This window comes from Acanthisitta chloris, unplaced genomic scaffold (assembly GCF_000695815.1).
Source record: "Acanthisitta chloris isolate BGI_N310 unplaced genomic scaffold, ASM69581v1 scaffold7289, whole genome shotgun sequence".
Lineage (NCBI taxonomy): Eukaryota > Metazoa > Chordata > Aves > Passeriformes > Acanthisittidae > Acanthisitta > Acanthisitta chloris.
In genome coordinates this window covers 42106-50526 of record NW_008691925.1, presented here as the reverse complement: position 1 = coordinate 50526, position 8421 = coordinate 42106, and positions in this window count along the sequence as shown.

Sequence of the window (8421 nt, the reverse complement as noted above, 5' to 3'; positions counted from 1 at the left end):
CAGCAGTGCACCACATCTTCCCTTTCTATATAGCAATGTGATGAACCATTCAGCTTTACTGTATAAAACACGCTACCGTGCACAAGTATGCTGGTGTGTGTCGTCCCACCCCTCCCTCCACCTCCCCCTCAAAAACAGCAGCAAAATATGGCAAATCACAGAAAGCGCCAAAAATACGTGCAGCAACCTGGCAGTCACACTGTGCTTCCCATTTGTTTGTGACACAGAAGCTGTATGGCAGCATGCTGTGTGAGGAGATTTAGGCATCAGCATGTATGTGCATGGAAATGTCCACCTGTGTACACAGCTATGTGCTAAAGGACAGAGGATTTTGGCAGACACCATTGCACATAGTCCTGCAGCTCCTTTCCCTGTCATACAAATAATGCACCATTTTAAAATCCTGCATTTTAGCCTTCCTAATGTCCCTTTTTTTCTAGGGGAACCTTAGCAAGAAATGAAACTTCTTGCTCTCTGCTTAATCTCTAACTAAAACTGAGAAACGAGCATTAGTGTTTATACTGCAAATCCTGGAAAGGAGAATCGCCTAAGTGTCATTTAAAATAATCATGTCAATTTAAACAACAATAGTAAGAAAACAGCTCACAGCTGTCTCTTCCAATGCTGAAACAAACATTTAACATCATTTAATCTCCTATCAATCAGGCAGGAATTGATTCTGAATGGACAAGAAAGTCCATATTTGCAGTGAATGCAAAACATTACATGAAGAGAATGAAATATGCAGCTTGTGAGACACTCTAGTGTACATGATGAAGGACAAAACAAGAAAGATATGAGGGTATAATGAAGAAAAATATACAATACTTGACAGTACAGAGACACATCAAAATACATGTTTTTCTAAATAAAGATGTATAAATTAGGAAATTATTATCTTAGTTTGCAGCTACGAAAGCAGACGCATAGGTAAAAATTATAGCGAATAACTTGTTGGAACACTCTCAAAAGTATCCTCAAATCCTAGGAGCTTTCCTTGAAATCTGATTCAAAGCACCAATTTTCAAATTTGTTCCAATTAATAGCAAAAGACAAGAAGAAACCAAAATTGAAGTGGCAAGAATTCCATTCTATTTTTCCAACTATAAAGCAGAGAGATTTAATTTTCTGCCTTGGGCACCAAGTGAACACTTCAGTCAAGCTATGGTAATAGTGTTAGTCTTTTTACTTAGACCTTTTTAAATTTTGCAGGTGATGTGTTGATATGAACCACCTTTTAATGGTTACACTGCTATATGAACAGCCTTTTAACTGAGATGTCATGAATATTTTAATAATGTATTTTAATACAGGCAGTAGTGAGGGAGGGAATATATTTTTACTGTCTAGAATGGCTAACGGCACAAGAAGACCAGGCCAAAACAGACCTTTTTTTTTTTATTTAAGGAGAAGCACTTCTCATTCTTGGTGACTGTTCTCACTTGTTCATTTTCAGCTATAAATGTCAAGTTCCAAAATACCCTACATGTCAAACTATTTTTCCAATAAGTTGCATAAACTTATTGCATGTAGCAATGTGTTATTAAAATTATGTCTACCTATATAACTTTACAGAGCAACACATATAAGTGTTATATACACATATATACTTTACAGGCCAACACATTTAGAATGACAGCAGCAACTCAACACATGTCAGAGACAGAAGAGAAACTGGGCAGGGGACTATGGGACTGCAATGCACTGGGGTGTTTTACATATGCAGAGATATGTCCCTTTTTGCAGAGATGCTGATGCTCACCATCCCAGCAACATTGCACTTCACTGGGAAAAACACAGTACCAGGATTTTCCTGACAAACTGCAGAAATCTCATAAACCCACAAATATGTTGGGTTTTCCCCTAGCATGTGTTTTCTTCTACAGTTAAGACATTAAACTCTGGATGGCCTATAGTCTTCTAACATTAGGCTAAACTTTAAAAACTTGCAGTACAGAAGACACCAGAGATCTTTTACCTTGCTCAATTCAGTCCCTGAAGGTCCTGCTTGCCTGAGACACCTATAGCTAGTCAAGCTGACCCTATTTCTGCAGGTCCAAGTAAGAAACCATCATGCCATGGTGGATAGACATTCTCTGTTTATGAATATTATTTTGAAGTAGGAAGTCACAAAAACTATTTATTATGATTGATTTATTATTTAAAATGTATTCAAATTAAAGCCTTAGCTATCCCATAGTTTTGACTGAAAAATTCTTTTCCAAAAATAGGATCAGATCCTTCACTGCATTTAATCACAGTGACAGCCAGACTGTTTTGTTTGGGGTCATAGATACTGTGTTGGGTTTTTTTGACTCATCTAATGTCAGAACCCAGCAATTAAACTGCTGCCTGGGGTGGTCAAAATGGAGAAGCACTAAGTGTCTCTGCAGCATCAGGAAGATCCACTCAAGTTTTGCACTGTGAATGTAACATGAGAACAGTTCCTCCAGCTTCAGGAAAATGTGCACAGAATCATACAATTGTTTAAGCTGGAAACGAGCTTTAAGATCATTGACTTCAACCATTAACCCAGCACTGCCAAGTCCACCACTAAACCATGTCTCTGTGACACATCTGCATATCATTTAAATACCTTTACAGACAGGACTTCAACCACTTTCCTGGGCAGCCTGTTCCAGTGCTTAACCACCCTTTCCATGAAGAAATTTTTCCTAATATCCCATCTAAACCTCCCTTGGCACCATTTGGAGCCATTTCCTCTTGTCCTATCACTTATTACTTGGAAGAAGAAGTTGATCCCCTCCTCTCTACAACCTCCTGTCGGGTGGTTGTACGATGGCCTCAAACCCTGCAGGAGTGGGCGGTAATGGGCTGTTCGTGATGCTCACTCATTTCTCACAAATGCATGAAAGTCCTGACACATGCACAGTAGTGGGGACAGTCTGGGGTGCCCTGGGCATGTATACTTTGGAGTAGCTGAAGTACCAGAGCTGAGCACGGCCCTTCGGTGCAGCACGGCCATCTAGCAAAAAGTGCTGCTTTAGCACATTTTGATATAGCAACTGATACTGCTTATCAGCACAAGGTGGGTTTGACTGTCTCTGCCACAGGAGTAACCAAGGACTCTAATTTCCTGGATATCAAGGCCAGTTTCAGCCAAAGACAATTTGAACCCAACTATACATCCTGGGACAATAATGTGTTCTCTGTAGGGGTTGTATTCATGCTGACCCTGCTCCAGAAACGTGCAAAAAGCCAGTGTGTCCTCAGGAAATAGCACAGTGGACAGAAATCACATCAACCTGTTGTTAATGCTGTGTGGTCTAAATGCCAGTGAATTCCTGGATTGTTTTATAGGTGCCAATCACAGAATCACTCCGAAAGTTTTTAATCTGCCCAGCTTTCTGTAACACCTCTGGCACAAAAAGAAACCCAAACTGGGTCTCCTAAGGAGGTCTGGCCTAGCACTCTGCACTCAGAGGCTTTGACATGCTCCATCACATCTTCTCTACCTTGGCGTCCCCTCAACCCTTGGTGCATTGGATCTCCTGGGATTTCTGAGCATTACATTTGTTCTTGTTCAAAGAGCATTTCACGAGGGTGGAGTGGACATTGGCTACATAAGAACTGCTGGTCATATAACTGTGTGCTTATATCACACCTGCACCCATGTTTATCACTCCCTGAAGAGAGGAGATGAGAAATTGGAGAAGGCAGATGGAGTTGGTGGAGTTGTGAGGCCACCTGGACTATCCAAGGGCATGATGGGCATGGATTTTGAAGTGTGGGTGATGTTATTCTGCATGGTAAACAGTCCCAATATGAGGAGCATTGCAAGGCAGCCATGAATGGCATATGTTTCAAGCCCTCTCTGTCCTCTGAGGCCTAGCATATTTAATAATTCAGGTCCCAAACTGCTATCCCACTTGCTAAGGAACTCACAGTGGACAAAACTTCAAGAACTACCGGTCTAAACACGGGACCAAGAACTCCCCTCTCCACCACGTTGTTTTTCCAGATGTGTTTTTCCTGTCTGACCAAAAGTAAATTTTTTTCACCCTACTTGTAGGCTAAAAATAGCCGACTGAGACATTTAAAAGAAGATGCTCTGATTAGCACTAAGTGGTATGGTCTGATGACAAGCAGTCTCAAGGATTTTTTGCAGTGTGATCTAGACTCATCTTTGCTCCACAAATAAGTGTGAAGAATGACAAATTTCTGGCAGCTGCAGGTCTTGGTCTCCATGGCCTTACCATCATGCAAAGAGGCATGGACTTTTCTCCCCCAAAACAGAGGCATATCATCTGCTTATGCACAGCTACTGAGATGCCATAGTTTCAGTCCACAATTAAGTTTAGCTGCTTCACTTTTTCTGATCATCTCTCCCAGAGTAGTGATGCTCTCCTGTGGGAATTTTTCTTCTTCATACTTCATAATTTGCAGTTTCTAAGTAAAACTCTTGACAAAATTAAGCAATATTTGGGAGGATCAACCAGGACTGCTGGTTCTCTGTCCTCCTGTACCTAATCTTCTTGAGTTACCTGTGTAAATTAGTTTTGGTACCTCTGCACTCTATGAAGCTCAAGATTGGATTGATTTTTGGGATTGGTGCTTCTTAGAACAAGCTGCTTCTCTTCTCTCTGCAATGAAGTCAAACCATATTTTGCTCTCAGATTAGGTGCTGTGGTTCATATGTTGAGCACTTTGCTTGTTCCTGTTTGGTCGTTTTTATTACAAATTTAAGAGGCTACATCACATTATTTCTAAATTCCCCCCAAAATCTGCAGTACTAATTAGAGGATAGTTATCCCAGCTGGTAACCTTTTATCTTTGCTGGATACTTCCATTTACCAGCAAGGCAAAAAAATAGATTACTGCCATCACTACCATTACAGCAATCAAATGTTGCAGGCTGCCAAACACAATTCCCCCCACCTTATAAACCTTGTTTCTTTTAATGAGAATAAATCTTTCCAAAGCACATTTTCTTTCTGATGTGAATAAGAGGTTTGAAACATAAGCACACACATGCCTATGTGACGTCTTTTTTAACATCAGATTTCTGGGCTCCAAGGAAACCAGGCGTGCACACAGTGTACAGAACGACAGAGGGCAAGGTGGGGTGTTTTTATTGCACTACAGTGACAGTCTTTTATCTGTTCTGGCTGTTGGATACCATTTTGAGATGCCCACTGCTGGCAATATCTCCACACTGGTCTAATGTTAGGAAAATCATTATACTGCTTTCTGAGGTGCCTCAAGGGAGGGAAGCTTATGACAGGCATCTCCTCCCGTTTGCTGCAGACCATCACAGGAGGTTCAGAATGGAAAAGCAGTGTAGACCTATTTAGGAAACATGGTGAGTACTGCAGCAGTCAGTAACCCTGTGCTCGTCAGAAAGCTTCTGGTCCACTGCGATTCACAGAAATATATGCTGCTGCTTAAACTCTCAGGAAATAAAGTAAATATAAATCCTGTTTCCAAAATGCTTCCCAGGCAGGTCTGCTGCTCTGTTGCAGTCCCTGGAACACCTGGCAGAGGGAGTCCCAGGGCTCACAAGCCAAGGGTTCCCCTCCTCCCCAAGACCCAGGGAAAGATCCCCCCTCTCTAGAATCGTATCAGTTGCATTCAGTAAGTGCACTGTGAGTGCATTTTATTTGAGCAACAACAATACACTGGCTGTGTCTGGGTCCAGACTAGTACAGTATTCACATCTGAGAAAGCTTTTCCATTGTTGTTTTGCTGTATTTTCTGACCAGAGTGAAGAACAATCCTGAACTCTTTGAGGTTGCTTTTGGAGCCAAAGTTATTTTCCCTCTGGTTCCACCCATATGAAAATGGAGGGGTTTTTAACCAAGCAACGAGCACAAGCAGGTCAGCAGCTCAGAACTCCTCCTGCCAGGAGGCAGTTGCCCAGGCATGAACAAAAGCTTCCTTGCAACTAACACTCCGAGTGATAGAGAAGAACAGAATGAGAATGTAAAATAGGGGTTTTAAAATGAGGAGCCACACTCGAGCTTGGCCTTACAGTACCTCTGCTAAAGGACAGAAATTCGTTAATGTGCAGTGCAGGTATCTACCCAGAGGTTACCTTTAACCACAAGCTTAAAGGAAAGAGCTGTAGTGGAAATGCAGGGAGGGAAAAAGCAACACATCTAGAATGTGCAGCATCAGTTATAAGCATGCCAGGGTACAGAAAGCCAAAAAAGGCCTGGTTTGCTCTGTCCAGAAGAGTGAAGGGAAATAAAAAGGGCACTTACAAATATCAGGCCAAAAGAGATTTTTAATAATTCAAAGGGGATAGGCTGCATGGGGATTCTGAAATGCAAAATATTAATTTCTACACTGGGCTTGCTTTCATTTTAAAAAAAGTTAGTGTCTTGGCTTAAATGATTTTTGATGAGTAAATGAATATACAAATCATGTACAATCATTCATTCATTCAAAATAATGAATAAGGAGAATAACAAAGAGAAGAACAGTCAGATCACAGTTATCTGGTCTGATTTCCCATATTACACCATCTGTTTATCCTTGTTGGAAGCAGAGCAGGCCATTAGCTTGTGGACTGAGGTGTCCAACTCCTAGATGTCTCCTAATGCACATCTGGAAAAAGCCCATTCCCTTTCTTGGGACCTAGTAGCTGGAAACAGAATAAACAAAGCTTTGTCTGTATTTTCCCAAGAAACACAGTCCAGAGAGTGCGTGCTTTGTGAATCACAGTGTTTTCTGAATCCAAATGACTGTTTGCACAAGCCCTGTAACTCAGTGCTCCTTGGTTCAAAAGCAGGATGGGGTTCTCTTATCCCAAGAGCCTTCCACGAGCTCCCTGGGACTCTTCCCCATGTTCAAAGGAGGATAGCAGGAGCTAGGCCAGAGAACATCTCCTTCTACCACGCAATCCTCTGGTAAGCAATCAGAAAGTCATGTAAGAGCGAACATTGCTCAGATATTCTTCTTAAGCTTTTCCAAGCCTGGCTGACATTGCTGAATGCTGAGCATGCCCTGCTCTTTTTCTTTTTCTTTTTCAGTTCCTTTCTCTTTATGATTTATGTAATTTTAAGATTTCAGGGTAAAGAGGAATTTTCTTTGACAGGAAACAAGTTTATCAAATACTATCTGATATCAGTTAGCTCATGTTGCAGCATTGCAGCTGAGGCTTCTTCTTCCAAACCTTCCACAGCAGATCTCATTTTAATAAAGGCAGAAAAGTCTCATTTTTTTCTCCAAAAGACTTTTGGTCTGATGTCCTCTTGAGTGCAATATGTTCCTTCAGACCAACTCTAATATGGTGGGAGAGTCAGGTCCTCTATTTAGAGTGAACATCGGTATGAAATTTGGAAATATCTTCAACTTGTCAGAGAGGCAGCAGACATGGAAGAGCCCTCCGTGCTGGACTGCAGGAACCACTTCATACCCTGCTAATGGCAGACCTACCCCTAAACTTTTCTGAACTGCAATGGAGCCAAAATCACATAGTAATTCTGTAAATATCAGTGAGGGGGAAAGCCAATATTTCAGAAAAAAAACAAACTTATCCAATCCCAAAGAACAACAAATCTCCCCAGGGCTCCAGTCCTTTGACACTAATCAATACCAGAATGAACATGGCACTCAGATACTGCTGGTGTGTTTTGCTGTGTGGCATCCACATTTCTAACTATCTTTCTCCTTTATTTTAAGAGCTTTCACACTAATAGAGTTTTAAGACACTACCACTCTGAAAAGAGGCACGTGCAGATTTATTTTCATAGCACAGTGAGGTACAAAGGAGGAACAGTAATTTATTTAACGGGGACAGTAATGCCTGTTTGAGGCTTACTTTTGTGAACTGCTTATTGTAGGCAAAATGTTAATTAGTTGGATATTTCAAGGGAATAGGCAGGCCTCCAGGAAACCCTCGAATTTGTCTGACACTAGAAGCCAACATTTGTCATCAGCAACAATCACAAATACAATTTTTATAGTGGAATTTCTTGTGTGCATTAAGTGGATTGTGTTTAATCCCCTGATGACATGCAAAATGACATTAGTGACTATCACTCAAATAATGAATCACAAACATATCACTATAGAGTCAGCTTCCATGAGCACAGACCCTGGCAATGAAGAACAACATGCCGGCCTAAATAAAGGGACACTGACTGGGGAAGATAGAAGAGTTTTGCTTTCTCTCTTACTGTCCTGCCTGTAAAAGAGTTTTATCAAAGCAACTGGCATCCTCCAAGATCTTCTGCCCTTTAAACCTGCCACAAAAGGTTTTGTTTAAAAGCAAATTATGCCTGTAACCTGTTACATGTTTTCCCTTCCACCTCACAAATGCTGTGTGCTGACACATGGCACATAGGAACAAGAGGTGCAATGTACTGTCTCAGAAATAATAGTCACCAAATCGTTGAATGGCTTGGGTTGGAAGGGAACTTTAAGATCATCTAGTTCCAACCTCCCTGCCAGCCA